The sequence below is a fragment of the Mus caroli genome, chromosome 15 (genome assembly GCF_900094665.2).
Source record: "Mus caroli chromosome 15, CAROLI_EIJ_v1.1, whole genome shotgun sequence".
NCBI lineage: Eukaryota > Metazoa > Chordata > Mammalia > Rodentia > Muridae > Mus > Mus caroli.
Genome location: NC_034584.1, coordinates 1,777,826 through 1,790,476, shown reverse-complemented (window position 1 = coordinate 1,790,476; position 12,651 = coordinate 1,777,826).

The following is a 12,651-nucleotide window of genomic DNA, read 5'->3' as shown; positions in this document are numbered from 1 at the left end:
TTGTTGCTCAAATTGTTTCAGCTTTCATTGGAGACTTCTGTATCTTTTTGATCTTCACCAATGTAGTTTAATAGTTTCACCCTTTTTAACTTTCTGCTGTTCCAGGATGCTTCAGACNCATCTGGTTTNCTCATCTCATTCTTGCTATTGGCTTAGATCATTTATTTCTTGGAGAGTCTAAGTCACTTNTTTTGTAGATTAGTATTTGGTACTGAGCATGCTCATTGCCACTAGACCCTCTCAGCTAAAAGATCACGGAAATAGGCATATAATGGGTATATTAACTGATAAATCTATCCATATCTCAAAATAGTCTATGCAGGGAACCNTTGTCTTCAGACATGAAGCCAGCTTGCTGTTACCAAAACATTATAAACTAGGTGNCTTACAAGCATCAAAAGTTCATTGTTCATGGTCTAGAGAATGTGAAGTCCATGATCAAAATGCCAGCGCATTCACTGTGTGGCAAGAGCCCATTTCCTGATTCCTAGTTGATGACTTACTGCTGTTGTTTCACATGGTGGAAATGGCGAGAGCTCTCTGGAACTTCCATAGAGGCAGGGGTTCCGTTCTTAAGGGCTTCATTCTCAGGACCCAACCACTCCCTTCAAGTGTCCAGGTCACTGGAGCACTGGTAATTAGACTTCAACATGTAAGTTTTAGAGAGACCCAAATATTCAGCTTATACTACATGGTTGCATTGGTTATTTTTCTTTTGTTGTAATAAAATACCCCAAGAAGTAACTTAGGGAAGAAAAGGGTCTTTTTGGTTTACGGTTCCAGGGAATAGAGCATTCTACGGCAGAGAAGACAGCAATAAGCAAGGAAGTCATGGCAATGGGAACAGAAAGATCTGTTTCATCATCTGCACATAAGAAGCAAAACAGAATAGAGAGTGGGGCCAGGCTAAAGAGAAACCTCAAGGTCTGCCTCAAATCATATACTCCCCCTAGCTAGGCTCCAGCTCCTAATGGCTCCCTAGCCTTCTCAAACAGTGGCACTAATGGGAATCAAGTGTTCAGACCTAGGAACCTATGAAGGACATTTCTCACTCAAAGACCACAATCCTTATCTGTAGGGTTTGGTCTGTTGCTACATATTCAAATGCTAAATTCTGGATCTTAAGATCTTGTTACCTCAAGCTGAGCAATTCTCAGGACACCGGCCTTTGTTGTGTAAATGTTGCCCCCTCCTCCAAGTTATCCCTGATTGGTTAGTAAAAGTTGCTGACAGCCTGTAGCTGAGCAGATAAGTGGTAAGTGGTGCAAAAGTTCCCAGGCTTAGGGTCTCAGGTAGGGACCATGAGGGAGAGGGAGAGGGAGAAGAAGGAGAAGGAAGTCAGTCACCATGAGGTAATATGACCATGAGGGCTGGCCTGATGAAGCAGGGCCTGTGCAAATGAAATGTATGGGGTCGGGTGTGGTGGCACACGCCTTTAATCCCAGCACTCGGGAGGCAGAGGCAGGCGGATTTCTGAGTTCAAGGCCGACCTGATCTACAGAGTGAGTTCCAGGACAGCCAGGGATACAAAGAGAAACTCTGTCTAAAAACAAACAAAAAGAATATATATATATATATATATATATATATATATATATATATATATATATATGGCAAGTGATATATTGTGATTCAAGGCATGAAAGCAGAGAAAAATAGCTTAGAGGGTTGATATCTGCCTAGCCTCACCTCAGCAACTCCGTCCTTCAACCAGCACCTCAGGAGTGATTCTTATGTATTTCCATGTTTGGCCACCATTTTAACCCATAGCCTTGACTCACTTGGACTACAGTTTCTGTCTGCTGACACTGAGGCAATACTTCACAGAAGATTTTACCTCAATGATGCAGATCCCTTACTAATAAGAGGTGAGTTTTCAGCCCCAGCTGCGCAGCATCCATTGTCCAAGCAAAGTCCATCCATCCGACACTGGTCTTTTGTTAACCATAGCCGCTTCTTTAGCACCCTTTGAGCAAATAGTCTATGTAGGCAAATTATTGTACCCCGTGGAAAGATTATCCTTGTTTTATTCAAATAATGATTTCTCTGCCCCCGTATCTGGTTGCAATCCTTAGTCTGAGGATCTCCTGTCTCTATGTAGTGTAAATATTACTCCCCAATTATTCTCTGATTGGTCAATAAAGCTGATGAGCCAGTGACTGGGCAGTGGAGAGAATAGGGCTGGAGTTCCTCCCAGCCAGGGAGGGAGGGAGGAGAGTAAACTAGATGGGGATTCCCCATGGGGAAGGAGTCCAGGAGTCACCTGGATCCCAAAGAGCCCCACAAAATAACTTGTTCAGTTCCATCAATCAACAGTCCTCTCTTGGTACCAATTTTTGCCTTAGTTACTTTCCTGTTGTTCTAATAAGATGCCCTAACAAAAGCAATGTAAAGAAGAAAGGGGACGGACGTGGTGGCGCATGCCTTTAATCCCAGCACTCGGGAGGCATAGACAGGAGGATTTCTGAGTTCGAGGTCAGCCTGGTCTACAAAGTGAGTTCTAGGACAGCCAGAGCTACACAGAGAAACCCTGTCTCGAAAAACCAAAAGAAGAAGAAGAAGAAGAAGAAAGGGTTTGATTTGGATTGTAGTACCATCCTGATGGGGATGGCACTGCAATGAGCAGGAGAAGAATGGTAGCAGGAGCAGTAAGCTAGCTGACCACAATTCATCTACACAAGAAGGAGGAGTAGGAGGAGGAGGTGAAGGAAGAGGAGGAGGAGGAGGAGAAGGAGAGAGAGGTGAGACTATACATCTTTAAATCCTCCACCAGGAATGGATTTTCTCCAGCAATGTTCCACCTCCTGAAGGTTCCATAACCTTCCGATAGAGGAGTGCCAGGTATTAAAATGTATGAACGATGTTTCATACATACACACATTTAGTCATAGTTAGTTGTTTTTATTTTTCTGCAACAAAAGCACCATGATCAAAAAGCAAGCGGGGAGAAGGTTTATTTGGTTGATACTTCCCAGGTCACAGTCCAACACTGGAGGCAGTCAGAACAGGAACTCAAGCAGGGCTGGAACCTGGAGGCAGGAGCTGATGCAGAGGCCATGGAGGGTGCTGCTTACTGGCTTGCTTCCTATGGTTCGCTCAGCCTGCTCTCTTAGAGAACCCAGGACTACCAGTCCAGGGATGGCACACAATGGACTGAGCTCTCCCCATTGATCACTAATTAACAAGCTGCTCTCCAGCTGGGTCTCATGGAGGCGTTTCCTCAATTGAGGCTTCTTCCTCTCTGATGACTCTGGCTTGTGTCAAGTTGACACACACAAAAGCAGCCAGTTCATATAGTTTTTATTTCATCAGTAACTCACACAGTACAAAAACAAAACAAAACAAATAAACCCCTAAATACATAAAGATTTGGTTGCTTTTTTTTTTTTTTCCTTTCTGGAGTCAGGGTTTCTCTGTGTAGCCCTGGCTTTCCTGGAACTCTCACTCTGTAGACCAGGCTGGCCTCAAACTCAGAAATCTGCCTGCCTCTGCCTCCCAAGTGCTGGGATTAAAGGCGTGTGCCACCACCACCCAGCAATCAGGAACTTTTCTTCTTCTTCTTCTTCTTCTTCTTCTTCTTCTTCTTCTTCTTCTTCTTCTTCTTCTTCTTCTTCTTCTTCTTCAGATTTATTTATTATTATATCTAAGTACACTGTAGCTGTCTTCAGATGCACCAGAAGAGGGCATCAGATCTCATTGCGGATGGTTGTGAGCCACCATGTGGTTGCTGGGATTTGCACTTCGTAAGAGCAGTCGGTGCTCTTAACCACTGAGCCATCTCTCCAGCCCAATCAGGAACTTTCTTTTCATTCAGTATTCACATGTGGAAACCTAACTCCCAATGACACCCTTGTGAGGCTACAAGGCCCCAAACAGCTACTTTTTCCTTTTGTAACGTGAGGACAGAAAGATGCCGTTTCTGAGGTAGTAAGCTCTTATTGTCGTCATGCTTCCTGGATCTTGGCTTTTCCAGCCTCTGCAATGCCAGTGATACATTTCGCTTATGTGTATGAGAGGAACAGAACCTATAGAATGTTCTTGAGAGGAACAGAACCTATAGAATGTGCATGAAGATATTGTAAAAGGTTTTATATATATATATATATATATATATATATATATATATATATATATATACTATCAACTAGGATGGTTGATAGGATAGGGGCTAGGCAGTCAGATAGTGGCTATCTACCTTCCAGAGTGTAAGAGAACTGGGAAGCTTCATAGTCTATGAGGCAATTCTAATATGTCACTGAAGGCCTAGACATCCTGGAGTGTTGGTATTGATTCCACATTGGAAAGTCAAAGCACCTGAAGTCTGTTCTCAGCAAGAGATGCTAGCGGTGGTACTGCTAGGTGCACTTGCTTAGGAAAAAGACAAAGCAGCAGGTGCTCTCTGCTTTCCTGGACCTGTACGCCAGTGCCAGTTAAATGTCGTCCTTTATAAGAGTTGCCTTGATCATGGTGTCTCCTCATAGCAATGGAACCCCAAAGACAATGCATGTATATGTGTGTGAGTGAGTGAGTGAGTGAGTGTGTGTGAGCGTGTGTGTGTGTGTGTATTCGGAAATACATAACTACAGTCTGCTCAGTCTGTATAATGTTACTTCTATGTATGTTTGCAGGGCTATTTGATATTGGATAATCAATTGGTGTGCTCTTTCCTAATGAAGACTATTTTCCCACTCTGAGCATTCCTTAATTGCCTTTGTGTAAGGCTGGGGCCTTTTGGGCTTTTCCTCTTCTAAATTAGAATGTCTATTGTTTTTGTCCGGGTTCAGCTCATGCTTAAGCAGTCATGTTCCTGAGACTTTACCTGTATAACTTCTGAATTACTAGGAGACACAATCTCACAGCAAACTCCCCACTCCTCTGCTTCTTGCAATCTTCCTGCCCCTCTTCTGCAATGATCCCTGAGTGAGCCTTAGGTTCCAGAGTTATGTTGTAGATACATCAGTGCGTACTGGGCTCCACAACTCTGCAGTCTGATTGGTTGTGATTTTTTATAATGGTCTCCATCTGTTGCAAAGGAAACTTCCCTTGACGTGGCATCACTTATCTGGACAAAACTTATCTGGGTATTAAGAACAATATTTAGGATGTTCTTAGAGACTGTTCAGTGAGTTTATTATGTACAGTCCCAGTGGAGGAGCTAGGTTAATATCCATAAGACTTCCCTCTAGAGAAGCAAGCTCAGGTTTGTAGATATTTGGGAGGAAGCAAACAGCAGTTTCTAAGATTATCAGTGTGCTCCACCAGACTGGTTACTCTCTGCTTGCTTGCTTGTTTTCTTGACAAGTTTATTGAAGTAAAATGGACTGACGTGCAGTAAAATTCACCTGTCTTAGTTGTAGGATTCAATGAGTTTAGAAAAGTCTATATGGTTGCCTAACCAGAACCAAGATGATCTAGAATACTTTCATCACTCACAGAAATTCTCTTTTTAAAAAAATTTCTAAGCCGGGTGGTGGTGGCACACGTCTTTAATCCCAGCACCTGGGAGGCAGAGGCAGGTGGATTTCTGAGTTTGAGGGCAGCCTGGTCTACAGAGTGAGTTCCAGGACAGCCAGGGCTGTACAGAGAAACCCTGTCTCGAAAACAAAACAACAACAACAACAACAACAGCAAATTTCTGGGCTGGAGAGATGGCTCAGTGGTTAAGAGCACTGACTGCTCTTCCAGACGTCCTGAGTTCAATTCTCAGCAACCACATGGTGGTTCACAACTATCTGTAATGGGATCTGGTGCCCTCTTCTGGTGTTTCTGAAGACAGTAACAGTGTACTCACATAAAATAAGTAAATTAAAAAAAAAAAAAACAACAACAGGGCTGGTGAGATGGCTCAGAGGGTAAGAGCACCCGACTGCTCTTCTGAAGGTCCAGAGTTCAAATCCCAGCAACCACATGGTGGCTCACAACCATCTGTAATGAGATCTGACTCCCTCTTCTGGTGTGTCTGAAGACAGCTACAGTGTATTTACATATAATAAATAAATAAATCTTTAAAAAACAACAACAACAACAACAAATTCCAGCCTTGCCTCTTTCAGAAGGCCCATTCTTTTAGGATGGGCTTAGAGCATGTTGTGCAACAGTTTCCTCTGAAATGGAAACATTCTAGCCTATAGCTATGCTCCTTAAACAGAAAGGTAAACAATTCAGGATTCTCAGAAGAGAAGGGAAGCGGGCGACTAGGGGAAGGTCTGTATGAGGGGGAATAAGAGGGCCGGTGATGATAGAGATTAAAGTGAATAAATTAATTAATTAATGGAAAAGGAAAACAGAAAAAAAAATAGCTTCAGGAAGTCCCTGAAACTGGCCAGATTTACTAGGCCCCTCCATGCCAGAGTAAGCAATAAATGCTGAGAATCCCTCAACCAAGCCACAAAGATTTCTCTTAAATAAGCCAAATTACTGAGAAGTCTCTGAGACCATATCAGCAGCCCGGGAGAAGCAGAAAGTAATTGAGTTGCTTGGAAAAGTGTTAGAGCAGAGTCGCTTGGAACCAACAACTCTCCAGCCTGTTGAGCTTCTTTATGTCCTGTGCAGTATGCTCTAAATTCCTAGCTTTTGTGAGCTGTCTCCCATGCTGCAGTGGCCCTTGGTGATACAACTGTGTCTGAGTCATTTCTGCTCCTGTGCTCCTGTGAGGTACCCCTCACCCATACTCCTGTGAGTAACCCCAATAAAACTCATTGGTTTGCCAAGTTGAACTTCAGTCTGTAATGGGGTATCTGGGGAGAGCAGTCATGGGTGTAACATCTCCCAAGGACAAGTTTTGCTATACAGGACAGGTACAGGACAGAACCAAAGAGGAGTGGGGGAGAAGAGCGTGCACGGGCCTGGCTATCAGAGGCAAGGCATGCAACTGAGGCTGAGAGGTCCTAGCAGGGAGCCTCCATACGGAGGGCATTCTGACACAATCGTCCTTTCCTGTGTGCTGTGTGCTAACGTGCCTCTGTGCTATGGCAGCTGCTGCATGGTTCTTGCTATGAGTACTGACATGCAACTAAGACTGAGCCATCAAAACGAGGAGTGTCCGTGGGAGGAATTGTGGGATAGTCTTTGTCTATGTGGTGTAAGCTAGCATGCCTGCTTGATAAGTGAGGTCTACCAAGTAAATATGGAGTTACTCTGAACATAGTTAAAGGTTTACAGAAAACGTTTAGTGTTTGAGATTAGCAAAGGAACAGCTTGGCCACGGCTGTGCAGCCTTAGATATGAATCTGAGGCTGAGATGCTGGCTGAGCAGGAAATTGTTTGTGTAAAAGAGCAATTACATTAAGAAAGGCAGATGTTCCTGGCATGTTCCATGTTAGCCTCAGAGTTGGAAAGTAAATTAGATACATGAGAGGATGGGAGAGAGGGAGGGGGAGGGGGAAGAGGAGGGGGAGGGATAGAAAAACAGTAGGCCTCTCAAGTCCAATCTTTTGTAGAAAAAGAAGAAAAAGTCTGTGATCCACTGTACAGAAGGGGGCTGGTGGTGGTTTGTGAGGGGACTCGAGCCAGCCCAAGCAGGACAAGCATGGCTCTGGCAGGCCTTGGCCTTCTCCTGCATCCCCTCTTCCTCACTAGAAACCATTAGAATACATTCCTGAAACTAGACTCCAAAGTCTAGCCCCTTGTTTGGCCACTTCCTCTTTCAGAGGCTGATTATCAAGGTCTAGCTATCAAAGTGTTGAAGCCCAGCAATCAAAAGCCCACTTGTGGGCTGGAGAGATGGCTCAGCAGTTAAGAGCACTTGCCTGCTCTTCCAGAGGTCCTGAGTTCAATTTGCAGCAACCACGTGGTGGCTCACAACCATCTGTAATGAGATCTGACGCCCTTTTCTGCTGTGTCTGAAGACAGCTATAGTGTACTCACAATATATAAAATAAATAAATCTTAAAAAAAAATCCTTGTGGCTACTTTATTTATCATGCCCAATCAAAATTAATCACCACATTCTAACTCAGGGGTGTCCCTTTTTATCTTTATAAATTGTCATTTGCCTATGGGCCACATCTGACTCCTCTCTATGCAGAAGCAGTCTCTTGATCCTCTGTGGGACAAATACCCCAACCCTGTCTCTGATGTCTCTTCCTCCTTCTCCTTCATCCTCTATCTCCAATCATTGTCACGTATTCCTTGCTCTTTGTCCTTGTGAGGCAAATAAATCTCCTTTGTGCTGAGAATTTGGCTTTGGGGTGTTTTGGGCCAATAATGGTTCCTTCAGTTTGAACAAGAATGTCCTCAATAGGCTCATCTTTTTAAATACTTAGTCATTAGAGAGTAGCACGATTTGAGGTTTAGGTGTGGCCTTGGAGTACTGTGGGCTTGTTGGAGGAAGTGTGTCATGGTGTGTTGTAGGATATTTCATCACATTGTGAACCCTGAGATTGTGTTGTTTACTGGGAACTATTTCTAGTTGTGGCGTGGCTCTGTTCTTAGTACACACCTTTAATTCCTCTAGCTGGAATACAGACATGCCCTTAGTACACACCTTTACAACTCCCCTAACAATGAAGGTAAAGTAGAAGGAAGCACCCACGTTTGAAAGTGCCATCTAGATGAATGGCAGACAAAGTGATGAATCAGAGAAATTTTGACAGAATGGGATATGCCCAACTTTCATCAGGAGAGGAAAGGGAAGCTACTTAATAGAGCAATGGAGAAAGAGAGAGAAAGAAAGGCAGTTTTACTGGGACAGATGTACAGAGACAGGTTACAGAGAAGATAAGCTAGACACAGGTGAAGACAGAACAAACTAGAGAAAGAGGAGCCAGATGATTAGAACATATCGCCACAGTTAACATGAGGCCAAGCAGAGCAATTCAGGAGAAACTGAGAGAAGCCATGTTGAATCAGTCATCTTGAAGAGGAGATTCAGCCAGAACAGCTGAGTTGAGCAGCCAGCCAGAGTTCACAAAAAAAAAAAAAAAAAAAAGCTTATTCAGCAGTTAAGTCTCAAAGGCTGAAAACATTCTAGCCCTAGATAAGATTGTAAGAAGGCCAGAAGCTTGCAGGACTAGTCCTAGGTTAGCAGATGGAGGCAGTAAACCTCGGAGATGAAAATTACTTTAGTTGAATAAAAGATACTTTTACAAGTGGGGATAGGGTTTAAAAAGTCCCACAAGGCCCAGTGTCTCTTTTAGCCTATAAATGAGGTTGTAAATCTTAGCTACTTCTCCAGCACCACACCTGCTTGCCACCATGCTCCCTCTTTTGAGGATAATGGACTAAGAGACTCTGAAATTGTAATAAGTCCTCCATTAAATGCTTTCCTTTGTAAGAGTTGCTGTGGTCATCGTGTTTTTCACAGCATGAGAACAATGACTAAGACTGGACATTTACAATAGTCCAGTACAAGAAACCACAGAGATTGGGAAATAGTGCTTCAAACGCTGAAACTAGAGGAGACTTTTAAACAAGCAATGAGAGAGCCTGTCACAGCAGACCTGCTGCATAAAAGGGAGTTCACATCTGGCATTGTAAGCCAGGATAGAAACCTGTGGCTGGGGATGTCAGAGGACCCACTGGGAAAGGAACTTGTATTGTTTTCCTAGAGGGATGCGGTGTGCTTATCAGACTGCTTCCTAAGCACATGTGTTCGCACTCATAGATCACTGCTGATATCAACCTCAACATCACTGATGCTCTTGAGAGCAAGTGACTTGTGCCTACGGTGCAGTAACCTAATTCTTTTTTGTTTGTTTGTTTGTTTGTTTTTTTCGAGACAGGGTTTCTCTGTATAGCCCTGGCTGTCCTGGAACTCACTTTGTAGACCAGGCTAGCCTCAAACTCAGATATCCGCCTGCCTCTGCCTCCCTAGTGCTGGGATTAAAGGCATGCGCCACCATGCCCGGTGCAGTAGCCTAATTCTTAGTCAAAGGTGAACATATTTAGTTTCCCCTTCAAGGCTCAGGGATCATTGTGGAAGAGGGCACAAATAGAATGCAAGAGCCAGAGGAAGTGGTGGGATGTTGTGTGACAGTTTCCTCCCAGAATGAAATATTCCACCCTTCAGGAAAGCTCTTTTAAGCACAGAAGTAAACAACTAAAAGCTCCAGGAAGTCCCTGAATCTAACTAGATTCACTAGGTTCCTGTCTGAGTAAACTATGAAAACGTGAAGAGCCAGGCAAACTTTAGACAGAGAGCACGTGAGCTGTCAGGAAGAGGTTTGGACTAGAGTCAGTTGGAAAGGGCATCTTCCAACCTCTTAACCTTCCTGCAAGCTGGACAGTGTCTCCAAATCCCTTGCTTTTGTGAGCTGTCATGCATGCTGGAGTGGGCCTTGGTGATACAGCTGTTTTTGAGTCATTTCTGCTCCTGTAAGTCACTAACCCTCACCACTACTCCTGTAACTAACACCAATAAAATTCACGGGTTCACCAAGCTGAATTTTGCTGATACCTGTACTTTCGTCTGTTGTGGTTTTCCTAACTTGGGTGAGTAGACATGTGTGTTGTGCCTCCCTCAGAAAAGTTTTGTCATACAACAGAGCAGAAGCAAAAACGTCCTGCAATAAACTTCCACATACAGGCTGTTTCACTATTACTGTTTTTTGAGTAGATAGTTTAGGAACTGCTGGGAATGTTTAGCTGTGTAAAAAGTAGTCTTTTTCAGGGTGCCTACAGCCTGTTTCCACTTGCACTGAATGAGTGTTCCAGTTGTTCCTCGTTAGCACTACTGTGAGGATGGTCCCATTCTCCATAGTACTAGTTCATGGTGGCTTAACTTACATTTCCCTGGTGTCATGTGGCGGTTTGAAAGACTCCCATAGGCTCATATATTTGCATACTTGGTCCTCAGTTGGTACAACTGTTTGGGAAGGACTAAGAGTTGTGGTCTTATTAGATGAAGTATGTCACTGGGGGCCGGCCAACTTTGAGTTTTCAAAGGCCTAGGCCATTCCTAGGTAGCTTTCTCTTTGCCTCCTGCTTGTGGCTCAGGATGTGAGCTCTCAGCTGCTGCTCAGCACCATACCTGCCTGCCTGCTTCCATGCTCCCACTTACGATGTACAAGGAAGGACTCATGCTCTGAAACTGTCAGCTTCCAACAACTCTTTTCTAAGTTGCCATGATCTCGATGTCTCTTCACAGCAACAGAAGAATAGAGAAGTAGCCAAGCCAGGACAGTGGCACATACCTTTAATGTCAGCAATCAGGAGGCAGAAGGAGGTGAATCTCTGTGAATTTGAGGCCACGCTGGTCTACAGAGTGAATTCTAGAACAGTCAGGGCTTTATAGATTCTGTCTCAAAAAAACCCAACATATATACATATATGTGTATGTGTGTATATATGTATGTATGTATGTGTGTGTGTATATATATATATACATATATATAATGTACATGTGTCTCAGAAAAACAATGTTACATATTATATTTGATATATATTGCATGTTGTATATAACACACATAACCACAATATGCATATTACTAATATCATATATTAATATGTAATATATATCATGTACATATATTTCATATCTATAGAAGATATACAGATAATAGTGTTATTTGTTATTGTTTTCTGGGATTTTGTATTTATAAGGGTTTTATGTATCTCAGGCTGGCCTCAAACTTACTAGGTAGCTAAGGTTGGCCTTAATATTCTTCCTTATTCTACTTCCTCTCCTAATTGTAGGATTAATGGTATATGCTATAATATCTAGCAATTATTTCTTTTAATTTATAAATTTTAGTTTTAACCAGTTTTGTTGACTATAATTTTGTTTTACACATGACTTGGGCTTACCCATAACTACTTTATCTCTTGGTTCACTAACATATCCCCAATCTAACATCAGCGTCCAATATGTACATAACATTCAATATATATCTATGATAAAATCTTATTCATTGAATGTACATTTACTTGAGGGACTTCGTTAACATAAACTCCTCTGGAGAGCTAAGCTGCTCTTACTGTTCTGATCCAAACAACCTTCTAAGTCCACAGGGCCACGGTCTGTTATGCAGCTATGTTGATCCTCTGGCCCTTGGACCACATGTGCCCCGGTATAGTTATGAAAGGGGAACAATACTTTTATTGATGTTGTCATGTGACAATGTCAACAGACTGGATACTCATGGATAATAGCAAATAGCCTAGACTGACCTCATCAAGTTAAATGATACCTTTCTATAGAGTGAGTTCCAGGGTAGCCAAGGCTATTCAGAGAGACCGTCTTGACAAACTAAAACAATCAAAAATGACATCTTTCACCATTCAGAGGTGGTGCATGCCTTTAATCCCAGCACTTGGGAGGCAGAGGCAGGCGGATTTCTGAGTTCGAGGCCAGCCTGGTCTAGAGTTCCAGAGAAACTGTCTTGAAAAGAAACAAAACAAAACAAACAAAAAAGAAAATCTTTCAGCATTCTCTCTCCTTGCTATCATCCACACAATACTCATTTTCTAGAATGATACTATATGATTGCTAATATATACAAATAGCTACAGTAAGCCAGTCAGTATGCCTTATTCTCACAGTGATACTTTGAAATAAAGGTAAATATTAGGTATGGCAAAAAGTTATCACTCTACAAAATAAAAAGCACAAAGATCCCTGAGCTTACATGAATTGATACAGAAGCTAGTAGTTTTTGTATTTTAATTTTATTTATAATCTTTTTTTTGTTTTGTTTTTTGTTTTTTTTTTTT